This window comes from Cygnus atratus, chromosome 4 (assembly GCF_013377495.2).
Source record: "Cygnus atratus isolate AKBS03 ecotype Queensland, Australia chromosome 4, CAtr_DNAZoo_HiC_assembly, whole genome shotgun sequence".
NCBI lineage: Eukaryota > Metazoa > Chordata > Aves > Anseriformes > Anatidae > Cygnus > Cygnus atratus.
Window position 1 is genome coordinate 23,906,418 of NC_066365.1, and position 10,927 is coordinate 23,917,344.

The 10,927-nt window shown below is 35.2% G+C and overlaps 1 protein-coding gene across 1 annotated transcript in view; it reads left to right on the forward strand.

Annotated features, from left to right (window-relative positions):
* Positions 1-7,240, forward strand: part of VEGFC (vascular endothelial growth factor C) — an 88,868-nt gene extending 81,628 nt beyond the window's left edge. Inside the window, exons 8-9 of the mRNA XM_035557918.2 lie at positions 996-1,068; positions 5,273-7,240. The gene's annotated coding sequence lies outside the window, so the exon portion shown is untranslated. The remainder of the gene's footprint in view (positions 1-995; positions 1,069-5,272) is intronic.
* Positions 7,241-10,927: the final 3,687 nt, after the last annotated feature.

The window sequence follows — 10,927 nt, forward strand, 5'->3', positions numbered from 1 at the left end:
GTCTTCTGTGCATCAAGCATACAGAGTAGCCAATAGATTTACACCATTTTCAGTTTGAGGTGTTATTTCATTATAATTCCCTTGCAATTTTCATCTTAATTTCTAACTCATTAAATATATTAAAAAAAATTAGAAGATACAGCCTAAAAGAAGATCTAAACATACAGGTGATAGTCCTATATACTATTCTATGCCAACTCTGGAATAAAAAGTTTATATTGCCATTTTTGTAAAAACTGTGCACCTTCTAGAAAAAAAATACAGGGAGAAGAAAAAAAGAGAAATAGCAGTAAATCATGTTTAATAGTAAACAGATTTATGCTTGCATTTGATCGGGAATTTACAGCCGTTCCTGCATTCTCTCAATTATGATACTTTAGAGAGACCATAAATTATGCAAAGCAGTCCCTCTCTACCTTTATTAACAAAAAGAGATAAAATTTACAGTATGAGTGTTAGTCTGCTGACATGTTTAATTCGTATTGAACAAGTAAACCAATTCTCTTAAATCAATTTGAAAGACCAGCACAAAATCTTGACTATGTACTGTTTCATTTTGAAAGGCTTAGCATTAGGATTACTTTCGATATTCTTATTTACTATCCTCAGATCTCAATGATAAGTATGGATGCCCTTGAATTTTAACATCATTCTCTCTGATTTTCTGCAGTGATAATAAGCTATCACATCTATGCCAAAAGCTAGGAATGGACTAATTTATGCAGCCAGTAAGCACATCAACAGATTAGCCTGAGTAATAGAACATATTCTTTGAAAAATATACTGCATTATTTGAGGGTACAAAAAGGTTGCACTCGAGTAGAAAAGTTTCAACGTGATGAACTCAGAATTTTCAACTTTTGTAATTTAGTCATTATAATATAGTCATAATTTATAATATCAATTTTACTTTATTGCAAAAAGTGAAAATTATATTTGATGATGTACTTCATAGAATACTTTTGTTCTCTTTCTCTTTTCCTTTCCCGTTTCAGATAAAAACTTCTGTAAAAGAATGCAGGACAACCTTCTGACTGAGTGACAAAATGCCAAAATCAAATAAACCAGGTATTTATTTATTTATTTTATGTAATAAATATGAACAAAGAACTAAGTAAATTAGGCCAATTTAATACAGGCTAAAGAGTCCAGACTACACTAGAGGCTTACACTTTAAAGGCTCTAGATAGATCAATACATTTTTATAATCATAATATATCAGGAACCATCTGAACAGTAACAAGCACCAACGTTACAATAGCATAGTTTCTAACATTTCAGTAACTTAACATTATAAAAATGTACATTTTATCTGTATTCTGCAGCTAGGAATCAGGAAACCATTCTTAGGAACAGATTGGGTCACAAAAAACAGCACATTCCAGAACAAAATTAATCACAATACTTTGCTCTTTTATATGAGTATTGCCATTTGGTGGCAAACCAGTGTGGAAATCTCTGAAAATTGTGTATTACCGTTTATTCCATTTTCTACTCAGCAAAACACTGTAATGAAAATCACACTTTGTAGCTTCAGCTATTTTTCCTGGGTAAGGGGTCTGAATCTGTTCATGACAGACACTGACCTTTCATCTGAGTTTCAGCAAACTCTGTATCCATTCTCTACATTTGTATCAGCTAAACGTGGTCCTTGAACTCTTCCCCTCTGCCCCCTTTTTCAACTTAAATTACTTCTCTTAGATTTCTGGACCGTATCTCGGTCTCCCCGTAAGAATATCTGAACTTCCCTTTCAGCCTTTCTCACGTATCATTGTTAACTCCAACCCTTCAATTTGCCTTTTATGTCTTATCTCTCACTAAAAATGTAATTGTTTTCCTCTGTAGTACCATTAAAAACTCTTTCTACTATATATTTTAGATAATCATCCAAACAAGAGGATTAATCCATTTTAAATGCCTAGTGATACTTTTAACTATACATACATGAAAGAACAAGTTTCAAAAAGAAGTCTGAAAGTGAATGACCTGAAACTTCGCATTCTAAGACTACAAATCCCATCTGCCCAAGATAAATAATAATAAAAATGATTATGCAATTGAGAGCCTCCCAAAGCAAACTTGCAAATAAAAATAACACCTACAGAAACCACTCTAACAAATTACAGTTGAAACATAAAAGGCAATTTATATCATCCTTGCTGTACAAAATACCACCTTTAATTCTGCTGTGCAGAACACTGCTGGACACTCTCTCCAGTCTAACATCGCACTCATACAGTCCTCAGCCACATCCAAAACGGCAGTTTGGCCTTGTAAAACTGAGTTTATGTTCACCTCTCATTCACACTTGCTTGGAAAAAACCCAGGGCTTATGGGCAGGTAAGGTGACTTTTGGAACATACCACAAAAACCTGTAGCTCTTTGCTCTTCCTTATCACAGAATTACCCACCTCTGTGTTTAAAATCACTGTGAAGGGAGATGAAATGTGGTCACAGATTCCTTCCCAGAAGGGTAATGTTATTTTTAGGGATAGGTAGTACTGGTAAGCTTGTGCTAGTACTGGTAAGCTGCCTTCATAAGGAGAATGTGTTTTTCACCAGCCTATGCCCTGTCCACAACTAGTAGTTTGGATGCAGAAAGCTGCCAAGTCACAGAACACTTTAGGTTCAACTTAGTCCATGGGTTAGCATCAAGGTAGATACAGCTATATTGGTTTCAGTTGCTCCAATCAGTTTTTAATAAACCATGTAAGAGATACTTATTTTACAATATAGCATATAACCTGTTACCGAAGACACGTTGGATTTGTATTGCTTTCAAATAATAAATAAATAAAAATCTAAATATATGCATAGGTATGCTGCCTGAAAGCCTATCTGGAATTAAACTCAACTAAAATTAAGATAAGTTCAGAGAAGCAAATGCTGAAATATTTTTTTCTGAAACAAAATCAAGTCAGTTACACCTATTAGAGGAAGATGTAGTACTAATGTTTACTTTCGTTTCCAACCTATGAAATATATATATGCTTTATGTAGAGATTAAGTGTTTATCAAAGATAATTTCCAAAAATAAGAGAATGAGTTTTTAAATACATATTAGGTACATATTTGTCATCTCTATAGGAATCATAAGACTGACAGATTTTCACATTTATGTGCAAGAACAGACAGTGAGTAATAAAAAGAATTTCAATGTTGCTGCATGTATATTTATATAAATTAGTATTTTGTTCTTTTGTATGATTAATAATCAATAATTGGTTATGCTTTAGTGAATCAAAGCACTAAAAGTTCATCTAGTCTTTCAGTACATTACTGCATTTTTGTTAAGTTTACAAACATTCAGGTTTCACAAATCATTACAATCACAAGTCTTTGGCTATTGAAAATCTACCAGTTATCATTTCCCTTTCCTTTATTATTTACTGGTCATTGTTCTTTAAAACATACAGGAAGTATGTCTTATATTCTTTAACTGTAGTTTATTTTGAAAAATACTTCCAACATAACTACTTTTATTTTAGTAACTCTAACTGTGATATGACAAAAAGCCCAAACCAGCAGATTAATAAAACTTTACCTTTCTCAACCCACATTTCCATTATTGCCTCTATCACCAGCTGGGATCCTGCACTACACTGCATGTGGGTTCCTAAACCAACATCCTCCCTCTGAATGATTTAAAGCTGGGGGTGAGGCTACAGCCACCAGTGCTTCTAAGGTGCTGGCATCAATTGAGGCATACCCATAGGGCAGCTCTTTTGACCTAGTTTTAGCTTATCACGAAGAATATCTGTATTAGACAAGGGGATTCTCAGACTACGAGGAGAGGAATCAATACCCAGCAAAGAAAAAATAAATAAATAAAATAGTAATAATTAAAATATATATATATATATTGACCTCTGAGAAGAACAATAAGAAGAGTTTAGCTAAAGGCAAGTCAAAACTATTACATCTACAGGAGACAGCTTGTTGCTGACATCACTGATTCTTTCCTCTGATTTACATGGTATTACTCATGTTGATGGCATGACTCTAAGACTGTGATCAGTCTTCGCAGTAGTAAGGCCTGGTAAATGTCATCAAGCACTCCTGTTTTTTACAGGTTGTTCCAACAGCATTATTTGCTCAAGGAAGAAAGAACTACGTATAATCACAAATATAGCATCATTCTACCTGAAATCTCTTAACAGTTACCAGAGAGTTAACTATAGCTGTCAGAACAGTGCAGCTTGAGAAAACATCATCCACAACTTTTGCTATTGCTTTACACAAAGTGAAGCACACAGATACCTTCTAGAATTCTTGTTAACTTTTCAGGGGGAATGAACAACACTGCTAAGCTCAAAGCATGCTTTATGGAGAAGGACTGAAAAAAGTAAGAGAAAATTAAACATCTCACCATTAATGAAGTGTTAATTAGATTAAGTGCATTTGAAACAACACACACTGACAGCAAAACTGTGTTCAAGAAGTTTTAAAACAGATAGTTTAGACCGCATTGCGGTCTATTAACTATATTCTTCCTTCAGTGAGTGTTTGCAACATGCTGTACAAACAACTAGTTAAGTCTAATGAGTACTCATGAGTGAGCATTTAAAATTTCATTATTTATCACTGAAGAATGAGAAAAAAAAACACAAAGGATGCACAAAGGAAAAATATATAAAGGATTAGATCCACAATTGACTTTATAATCACTATGAGAAGTACTTGAACCCCAAACTTGACTCTAAAAATCCTCATTCGACACTAAGTCACAGGAGGCAAGTTTTCAAAGCAAGTTTCCCTACCTCAGTGATGCACTTCTGCAAACACCTGTAGCTGTCTGTGCTGTTAGTGAAACATAATGGTATGCCTAAACTCCATCAAAATACATAAACTATTGACTTCTCTATTTACCCTGTAAAGTAAAAGCTGGAAGACCTTCAGAAAGTACTCAAGTCTTTATGCACAAACCAGAAAGACCTGGATTCCAGTACATACATCTTTGACTGTCATGTTCTTGTAACATGCCAGCCGATGTTTGAGAAAGGACTAAACTGTCCTGGATGTTATCACTCGCTATTACCTCATAGTTCTGGAGCTTTGACAAGTATGGGAATAAACCTTCTTCACCTATTCCATACAAATAATTTCCGTTTCTCACTTCTGTCATGCTTCTTTTATCTAGGATATGACAAGTTTCTGTTTCTTTGATTAAAGGTCTTGCTGTCATGAGTTGCAGTTGTTCTACAATGAACAACAACAACAACAAAAATGTATTTTTGCTGTGGCTTTAGTAATTTTCATTTGTCTTTTTCAGCTTTGCCTGGTATGCACTAGATTCACAGAACCAAGACATGGTTGAGGTTGGAAGGGACTTCTGGAGGACATCTGGTCCAACCCTCCTGCCGAGGCAGGGCCACCCACAGCAGGGTGCCCAGGACCGTGTCCTGGCAACTTTCGAAGATCTCCAAGGAGGAGACTCCACAGCATCTCTAGGCAGCCTGTGCCAGTGCTCTGTCACCCACAACGTAAAGGAGTGCTTCCTGGAATTCAGACAGAACCTTCTGTTTCCATTTCTGCCTATTGCCTCTTGTCCTGTCACTGTACATCACTGAGCAGAAAACATTTTCATAAGCAAATGAAATTATTCATCTGGATCCTTCCATCTATTGAGACACACCAAGTATGAGAGGAACATCAAATATGACCTTAATGTACTTTAAAAATTCATACTGCATATAAATATTTTTTCTTTAGTTAGATTTCTGATTACTCTGGGTTTGCTTTTTAATCTGACAGATATTATGTATTTTTAATAGAGATCTAATCTCCCTCTCATGTCAAAATAAAACAGAAAAAAACAATGTTAAACATATTCTCTAGAGATGCTTAATTGCAAATAAGACAGAGAACACTGCAAGATTTTCTTATTACTCAGTAAAATCATGGTTCCAGTGCTATTCATGTATCTCATAAATTGTCAGCAAATAAAAATAAATTTTAAAAAATGACATATACATTGAAAACAAAAGAGAAGTGGCTTTTCGCTCGAACTAGCTTTTTCAGACTGGCATTAGGCTGATCTGTTTTCTAATTAGTCCATAAACAGTAGACTGATTCCTATGACAAGACACATTTCTGAAGACCTATCTTCTTATTTCACTCCAGACTTTGATGGGAATGAGAAATGCTTGAAGTGTTGTACAACCAGGTCTCACTATGTGTCATATATTCTTCATATATTATATAAAGCACATATATAGCCTGATTCCCCTTCATTAGCAATTCAGCCTCTGGCCAACTTTTTTGATCCATTTTGATTCTTTTTCCTCAACTACTTTCTGTATTAATTAGGGTTTTGCATCCTTCCAAATGGAATTTCAAAAAGCCACGTCTATACACACCTTACTAAGTTGTAAAGTTCATCATTTGTTACAAAATCTTGCAGAAGAAGTTTACCTTCAATGTCTATTTAACCTGAACTGCTGGCTAGTTTACTACACAATCTCAGATGGCTGCAGGAAGCTACCCACATCCAAAATGCTCAGTTCTTAATTGGTCCCGTTTCTTAATTGGTCCAATTCTTGAGGAATGGGGAACAGTTGTCTTTGAAAGACAGCAGAAAAGACAGTGAGAAAAATAATGCATAATGATACCAGAATAGTAATAAAATCATCTTTCTCTTCCCACAAGAAGGCCTTTTTTTTTTTTTAACCTTCCTTCTGCTTTCTGTTGAAATCACTGAATTCAGTGACTCTACACACAGAAGTAGATCTCAGATTCTGACATGCTATGAATGGGAAATGCTTCATAGGCAGAAGGAACCAACATCCAAGTCAAACAAACAGATACTTAAGTCTCTCTTGATCAGTGACTTAAAAATGGCATCATTCTGAGAGCTCTTCAAGATGTAATTCCTATATTTCATGTCCTTACTTACTCTGTAAACATAATAAAACGAACATGAATATTCCTTTTTAAGTGTACAGTAAAACTGGTTTTCTACTGTCTTGGCTAATACCTGATCAACTCCTACAGATATACACTTAGATAGCCAAGGATGATATAATACATGTTTATAAATATAGACATACAAAATTGACATATTTATAAATGTATACATATAAACAAAGTGTATATACATCTATTTGTATATGTAAGCATATACAGATAAACAGGGTCAAAAAATATGAGATCTAAGTTTTGAAATTAAGGGAAAACTGGGGAAAAACTATTGTTTTGAGCTGCTTCTTATTGTATTAGGCAATATATGACTATGGATAGGAAAGAAAAAAAAAAAAAAGACAAGATATTACCCTGAGCAAAGAAATGAACCCTGTACTAGGTCTTTGATGAGATTACCTGTCTGAAACTGCAGCAATTCTCAAACCTTTTTGTATGTGTCCCATTTTCTCATAATTTTCTCCTCCCAGTACATACTATGAATGAATTTAGAGAAATGTTTATTTACCTGCTATTGTATAACCTGTAAGAGATCTATATATGTATAGTTTTTCTAAATATATTTTATGTAGTACTACTGGAATTTAATTTTATGTTAACTGCTAGGTCAAGTCTCTGAGTTTCTCTTACCTTTTTCCTTCTGCACTTAATTTCATACACAATCCTTGTATAGCAATTCAAGTCCCACCATTGGTTCTTTAATCATTGACTGTATTGCTGCTTGGGGTAATCCGCCCAATTCCAAAACTGAGACTGATTGCTATTTGCCCCTTGTTCATGCCAGAGCCAGTGCCATGTCACACAACCTTGTTTGCCTCTCCTCCTTCCATAGTAGTAAGCTGTCACTGGAAGAAGGTCTGAATGTAACTTTGCATAATTTCTCTCCTAATAGAGCCACAAAGTCTCAAAATTTAGCTCACTGATTCAGAATTTCAGATATTTACGTTGCAGAGATGATGATCTGTTTCTAAGTAGTCCATAAAGAGTAGACTGATTCCTATGTTCTCCGTTAATTAAACTCACCTTCTCTTTGAAAAGCTGTGATAATGAAAATATTAATCTTCATACAACTGTATACACAGCTTCTTCCACTTTGGTTATCGAGCAACACAGATCAAACTAAGTTCTGTTCTCTTTATAGAGATCTAAAATCATGCAGATGGGTGGGAAAAAAAAAAACTGCTCTGCTGAATGTAGCTTTCCCTTTCTAATTTCATGTTAAGTCCATAATACTAGTTACATGTTAGTCACATCTGAAGGCTAAAAGTTATGCTATTGGGCATAAAGTTATTAAAATGATTGAGTTATCTTGATTATAAAGGGAACAGATGCATTAACAAATTAATTTGTTTCAGTTCTTTTCAGTAAATGGCAGTCTGTAAAAATATTTCTGAGCTTGTTTACTTCCCACGTATAAACTTCTATTGTAATTACTTATGTATAATTCCAGCCATGTCTTTCCACACAGCATGGTAAAACCGGTGGATGAAATGAGAAACATGATTGCTTTTGATCAAAGCCCTTGCCTTTTTTTTTTCCTGTGGTCAGAACACAGGAAAATTACATTACGTTGTACTCAGGTTCATTAGTGTAACATCTGCACAGTAGTCCATTACCCACCTATTCCCAAGTGAATGACTGCACTAATCCATGAGTCACATGCCCAAATCTTCACATTGCTAAGAGTCACAGGTTACCATGTTCCCCAGAGAGCTGAGAGAAGGCAGAGCCCTGGAAGTGGTGCAAAAGCTGGAGGGGATAACTTCTCCTCAGGTGCCCCAGGGCAACAGGTCCGGACCTACATCAAGGCCCGAGGTCAGCCTCTGCCTCAAACATCCCCTGCCACCACCTTCTGCTAGTGTCAGATGCGTTGTTTTGTGTTTGGGAGAGTTTCCTCTAAAACCCAAGGCTTCCAAGAGTCACATACGGACCATTCCAACACTAACTAATTCAAATATAAATTAAGAATTAACAAGTAGAGATTGCAGATTTATTTTGTTACTCCTTTTAACAGGAGTCATGGTGCCTGGTAAGGAAAGAAGTACACCCATTCTACACAGGTAGAATGACCACTTGGCTTCTAACCCATACAGGATATACTATGTAACAATGGTAAGATGTTAAGAATAAATAAAAAAAAATAAAAAATTATAAATTAAATGCACATTTCATGCTTATTTCTGGGTCACTTAAAATGATGTCTAGTAATGTTTTTTAATAGTGAATCTAGGAATGCTAACTGTGCAACATTCACCATAACAAAACATATCTGCTAACAAATACTGTATAATATTTAAATAGTTTTACTCTATATTTAGAATAAAATTTTCTTTAAAGTATTTTTTGAAGAAACTCTCTTACCAACAAAGACAGATGATGAGCAATAACTTAACAGAGTTTGAAATATGAACTTCTTTAAGCATTTTTTGAGTTTAGAAAATCTATCATCCCTTGGAGGTATTTATAAGATGCATGGACATGGCACTAAGAGACAAGGTTTAGTGATGGGATTCAGTAGTTCAGGTTGATGGCTGGACTTGGTGATCTTGAAGGTCTTTTCCAACCTAGATGATTCTTGATTCTGTGATTAAGTGGTCACCACTTTGACAATTTTTCCCTTTTTCTTTCCTTCATTGGACACAAACACCTTCCTAGATATTTTGCACAGTTTGGCACGGAAGAGAAATTATACCGAGCTGTAGCCAAAAGTACTTAAGAAGGAAGGATATATGAAATCTCAGGTGTTCAGTAAGTCTTTTGAGCTATCCAGAAGAACCATTTTTATTCATCCTGCTTTATTTAATAAGAATCGATATTTCATTTCTGACCACATATATATGTATACACTTGATTCTGTCCAGGCTCTTTTCAGCAGTGTGTAGTTATAGGACAAGGGGCAATGGCCAAAAACTGGAACATAGGAAGTTCCACACAAACACGTCTAAGAACTTCTTTACAGCAAGGGTGACAGAACACTGGAACAGGCTGCCCAGAAAAGCTGTGGAGTCTCCTTCTCTGGAGATATTCAAGATCCGCCTGGAAGCTCTCCTGCACAACCTGATTACTTTAAGGGAACCTGCTTTTAGCAGGGGGGTTGAAATCGATGATCTCCAGAGGTCCCTTTCAACCCCTATGATTCTGTGATTCTAGTTTAGATTTATGACCAAAATTTTACTATGTTCTTATCCTAAGATGGGTTTGATAAGTAGCTTTAATACCTATTTATTTTTTCTCCATAATAGTTGCTAAGCTTCCAAATTGTAGTTTAAGTGACTACATTAGTATTTTCATGCGTATATATAAGGACACCACCTGTGAGAAGTCCTTATTTCAATAACACCACTTCTATATAAATTTTCATAACAACCTCTCCCACAACTCTCTCTAATCCCATGAACTAACAATATTTTGAGTCAATTCCATCATTGTTTGTATCTCCTATTACACCTGAGAAGGCATTTGATCTCATACAATATGCAGCAGTTGCTATTGTTCTAAAAATGGCCTGTATTGGATTTTCTGTGTGAACGGTTTCTGAAAATTATGATGGTTGAATTTGTGGTCAAGTCAGTCGTTCTGAGAAAGCTCATAAAATCCCTAGAGACTTCCAAAGAACAATCAATCCCTACATCAGGAAGCAAAAAGGAAGTGCCAACCCAGTGGAAATTTATTTATTACACGTTTGAAGTCTGCTGAAATAACAAAACAGGGCATATACAAAGGCGGTGGAATTAAATCTTATTTTCAGCCAGGGAATGGTATTCATGTAAGTATTAAAATGGATTTTTTTTTTAAAGTCACTCCTATAGAAGTTAAAAGAAAAAGAATATGTGATCATATAAATTACATTAGGCATCAGTGAGAAACCTTCCTTGAACTATATCCTTGCAGGAAATTGGCTAAATGTAGCCCCTTGGCGCCAAGGAGGTCATGAGCTCTGCGTCAGTGCTAATTCATTTTTCGTGACCGCATTGTGTTGGGAAATCCCGATTCCCAGTGCTGAAGTGTA